At 41.8% G+C, this 5,220-nt stretch overlaps 1 long non-coding RNA gene across 1 annotated transcript; it reads left to right on the top strand.

Annotated features, from left to right (window-relative positions):
• Positions 1 to 259: 259 nt before the first annotated feature.
• On the top strand, positions 260 to 1,974 carry LOC142823270 (uncharacterized). Its single transcript, XR_012898541.1, has 4 exons — positions 260 to 360; positions 568 to 676; positions 1,079 to 1,149; positions 1,840 to 1,974. It is a non-coding gene; the product is annotated as an uncharacterized LOC142823270 (long non-coding RNA).
• The last annotated feature ends 3,246 nt before the right edge of the window (positions 1,975 to 5,220 follow it).

Below are 5,220 nucleotides of genomic sequence, written 5' to 3'. Positions count from 1 at the left end.
AGTAGGTGTTATCCATATGGGGCACAGCAAAGCAGGTGATATCTATGTCACTACTACAGAATGTATCTGATATCAAAAGTGATTATGTATGTGTACGGAAGTATGTTTGTATAAAATGAGAAATACGTCATATATATCATTAATTAGAGATAGCTTAAAAAGAATTTACTCAATGTACAGAAAATAAAAGAAAAATACTGAAGATAAAATAGATGTTATAAGGAGTGACATAATTGCTTCCACTAATATTTCAGAAACTTCAAAGTAGAAGAGAGACTATCATTATCAAAATGGAAGAGTCAAATTATAAATCGTAAGAGACAAATTGATGGGCACAACTGCGGACCACTCATCATAAAGGTTAGTAACAAAACATTGTCTGTATTGTTTCCTATTTGTGTCATTAGCAGAGGTGGTAGTAAATGAAAAAGAATACTGGTTGAACTGCAAAGGCATCCTTGCCAAAGTGTGTGGGCTGTGCTCTGGGACTTCATAATTGCTGTTGCCGTCACAGCATACTCCAATCGATGTTATTATGACATGTTTTCTAAACAGAAGTCTTGTTAGTTTGCAGAAACGTATTTGAAGCTGAAAAACATCAGTTCTGTGGACATATCAGAGGAGGCAAATAATGAGTTTAGAAGAGACATAGCAATTCTTCTAATGAAGGAGTCAGGTAATTATTTAATCACATGCTCGACGGACTCATTAAGCACATGACAAGGCAATAGGAAGTGTTTAAATAGGTGGTGTAAAACACAGTCAACCTAATACCCCTAAAGTTTGAGAGCACAGGTTTGGGTATGTAATGCTGACCATGCAACAATAATATCAGTAAATACCAAACACCTTAGATTTTGCAAATTGTTACTATTGTTATAAAAGTGTAAGAAATAAACCGGTCTACTTTATATTCAGATGTAGTGGAGTTACAGTTTATAAACAGAAGATAAAAACAAATTAAATAAATAAAAACACATGACTACTTTAAGATTAAAACAGTAACCAATAATGCTGTAGTAGCATGTAGAGTGCTGTTCATTAAATATTTTGCATGTAATTGCTATGTATTTTGCAGAAAGCATAGAAGAATTCTGCATATATTGCAATAGGATAAACTGTGAAAAGAAAAGTGAGGAATGCACTATGGTAAGATAATACGGATGTGTATATATCACATGCCCTAATCTTTTTAATATTATCGAATTTGATACAAACCCGAGAACACTACACGTTTCCATCATGGTCGTAGTACAGAGGTGAACAAACTGCGGTACATAGGACACATATGGAATGCGTAAACATTCTGCCTTGACCTAGAGATGACGGTCATGTAATAGCCTCGAACTCTGAACACCCTCCCCTGCCTCATCTGCTCACCTTGCCAAAAGCGTTCTAGCAATTCTAGGCGTAGGGACTGCATTGCACAGCGTAATGGCTTGTTACAGCCATGAAGCACTGCTGCCAGTCCTGCGGCTCAGAGGACAGAGAGCAGGATGGTTGAATAAGGTTTGGAGGTAACACTGGACAGACGGGAAGCAGACCAGAGGTGGTTGGATGGGAGGGAGTTCTGAGTTTTGTAGTCACGGCGTATGATTTCAGAGTGGGCTGAATTGGGGCGGGGAACATATTTTATAAGGAGTCAAAGATTTCCGGACATGTCAATGAATAAAATTTGGAAACCATAATGTGACTCTCATAAAAAATTGTTATCAAACAGCACTGATAGCAACATCTTAGGAAAAGATTACATGAGGAAGGAATGCCATGATTGCGTAGAAAGTATGTGTTACATTATAAGTTGTGTGAGTTATTTTTCTTGTCTGTCACTTACCAAAGCTCCAGTGTGATTCCTGCAAGAGGTGGGCACATATTCCGTGCATTCCGGAAGGAATCAATGCAGAAACGCTAAATGATGAGAAGACAGACTACAAGTGCCAAAAATGTTCATAGTGCAGTTCTACTTCATAAAGATGACAAAATATGTAAATAGATTATGATACTATGAAATAATAAATTTTTAAAGTATGAATTATATTTATCAGAATTTGCGTTGTTGTGTATGTATAATGCAAATTAACACGAAATACGGAAGCATCCCGAGTGCGTTAGCAAGGAGGTAGCAAATTGAGAGATTTTTCTACCAAAAAACACAGTTCCTCTGAATTTGCAGCCAGCCAGCAAAGGTAGCAATTCCTGAGCAGTTGTACCGAATGTCATGTATGTATGACAAACTGTGACGGTCACAAAAACTGAGAGGTTTCACTTTTTGACTATACACCGGATTGCAACTGTCTTATAGGTAATAGGACAGGGATTATGGGGAATAAAGGGTCTAAGATAGATCCAAAAACCCCATTGGGTAAAATGCTGCAGATTTATAGTCAGCCAGGGAAATTGCCAGCAGGTCTTAAGCTCAGGAGGCTGGCAAAGCTCACGCACGCGTGGAATGAATATACTTATGTAGAATCAGAATTACAATTCCCAGTTCAAGGTACCTTTCAATTAGAGAAATTAAATTATTTCTGCCAATTGTTTCAGTTTTTCATTTGAGTCCTTTAGGCTAGCCATTATGGATTTCTCTCTTAATTTAGAGGCCTGATCATCCCAGAGATGCCAATAATTCATCTGGGAGGGGTGACTGGACTCTAAGACACCTTTTAAATAAAGGAGAAATCTGACTCCTCTAAAGTTTGTCCACCTCCGTATGTTCTTACACCAAGCGCGCCCAGCGGAATCTACCCATCCATCTCGAAACCACCAGCTCCGCTGCCAGACTCACCTGAAGATCTATTGGACCTGTGGGTCCCCAATTTCCCGGCTCCCCTTCCCACCGACCTGCCCCAGCATCAGCAAGTATTGCTTACCGATCATTCAGCTGCATCAGCCCAATTTGAATCCCCCGCACATACTCACACCTCTGCAGGGGCAGTGGGGAATGTCAACCTGGCCAATAAAACTTCGGATTGTGAGCACACTCAGAGTCCAGTAATTCTGAAGCGGTCAGAAGTCTCCTCAAAAATGCTGCAGCGGACATTGGCAAAAGACTTAAAGGACCTGGGGTTTGTTATAACTAAAATAGATCCCGAAAATAACACAGTGACTATAAGTAATGAATAATCACATCCTTATTTACTTGAAGTTGGACCTAAAAGTTTTCCTGGACTGTTTAAAGAGAATATTAATCTTTTCCCACTAAGACAATTTCCTAATCCAGCAGGGGGTGCCCCAGCACTTATCCACATCCCCTGGACACCTAATGACATCATGAATTTTAGACTTACTCTCCCAAAAATGAGAGGATCCTGTGGGCTTGCAAAGGGAGTTGCGCCAGATTTTTGAAGTTTATCAGCCTACCCACAGAGACATGCTACTCTCGGGAATAATGGAACCCCATGAGAAGCAAGCTCTTTACACCCAAGCAAGGCGAGGCCCAGGGGATACTCCTGCCCACCTGGGTGAGCAATGGCCCCAAGATTTGCCAGGAATTCCTGCTACTGCTGCAGAACGTACCAGGCTAGCAAATGACCGTACAGGTCTCCCAAATGCAATTACCGAAATGGTTCCAGTGCAAACTGATTGGTCTAAAGTATATAACTGCAAACAGAAGCCAGATGAAAGCCCTATTGATTTTCAGGCATGGCTCTTTGCAGCCATGAGGCAGTATAGCACCTTTAACCCAAATGATGCCAATATGCGCACTATGGTAGTAACCACCTTTCTGCAGAATTTAAGACCAGAAATTGGGGACAAGATTATTAATAATATGATTGGATGGAAAATGGAAACTACTGAGAAAATTTTGGAAGCTGCAACTCAGTTTTGACAACTTGCAAATAGAAAAACAAAAGAAAAAGGAACTTAAAAATACCCTAATGGCACTACAAATACAAGATTTACAAGGCCACGGGCAACCAAAAGGTCAGAGGGAAGGCCCAAACAGACCCGGCGTGGCCCCCAACCTAATGATGTGTGTAATTACTGTGGTGGGTTTGGCCATTGGAAAAATGAATGCCGTAAAAGACGACAAACTAGATTTAACCAGGGCCCCAACAGACAGTCTGGACCATCGCCACAAGGACAGAGGTGGCCCAATACTAACCCCTTTCCAGCAGGTGCACCCAACAGAGACTACCCTCCGGAGGACCGACAAAGGAGTAATCCATTCTGACTATGCCAAGAGGTTACTGATAAAACATTGCAATGCTCTCTGTTACCTTCTGTCTCTTTCTGCTACACCTGATGTCTTAGTTTCATTTTCCGTTAATGGAAACGGACATGAATTTCTAATTGATACTGGTGCCTCTCTTTCCACAATAAGAGAGGATGAAGCTCCCAGTCTAACCAAAAATAGTAAATGCTGTGGGGATGGGGGGAGTAACTATACCCCATGCAATGAGTGAACCGTGTTCCTTAACCATTGGGCTTTTGACAGAGGAACATGCCTTTGTTATCTCCCAGTACGCCTGTAAACTTGATGGCTGTGTCTACACTGGGCCACTTATTCCGGAAAATCAGCTGCTTTTCCGGAATAAGCTGCGAGCTGTCTACACTGGCCCTTGAATTTCCGGAAAAGCAATGATGATCTACTGTAAAAAATCAGCGGCTATTCTGGAAAAACTATGCTGCTCCCACTCGGGCATAAGTCCTTATTCCGGAACACTGTTCCGGAAATGGGCCAGTGTAGACAGCCCAGTAGTCTTTTCCGGAAAAAAGCCCCGATCGCGAAAATGACGATTGGGGCTCTTTTCCGGAAAAGCGCGTCTACATTGGCACAGACGCTTTTCCGGAATAAGGGCTTTTCCAGAAAAGCAGCCTGCCAATGTAGACGCTCCTTTTCCGGAAAAACTGAAAACAGAATAGTATTCCGTTTTAAGCAGTTCTGGAAATTCATGCCAGTGTAGACACAGCCGATGGGTAGAGATCTGCTGTGTAAATTGAATGCTACAATTTATTGTTCCCCTGAAGGGGTCTTTGTTGATATACCCCATAATCGGGCACCAAATTTCCTCATGATGTTAACAGCCGGACAAGGTATAGACCCAGACTCCAAACTGGAGAGTGTGGAGCTGGACCAGGTACCAACGTCTTTGTGGGCTTCTCACTCCAATGAAGTTGGGAAACTGTTAACAGCAGAGCCTGTACGGATCAGGTATAAACACGGACGGCCTTACCCTCGAGTGTCTCAGTACCCCTTGTCCCAGGAAGCGGAGGAGGGCA

Source organism: Pelodiscus sinensis, chromosome 32 (assembly GCF_049634645.1).
Source record: "Pelodiscus sinensis isolate JC-2024 chromosome 32, ASM4963464v1, whole genome shotgun sequence".
In the NCBI taxonomy this organism is placed as follows: Eukaryota; Metazoa; Chordata; order Testudines; family Trionychidae; genus Pelodiscus; species Pelodiscus sinensis.
The sequence above is the reverse complement of the archived record's forward strand: the minus strand, read 5'-3'. Positions and strand labels throughout refer to the sequence as shown.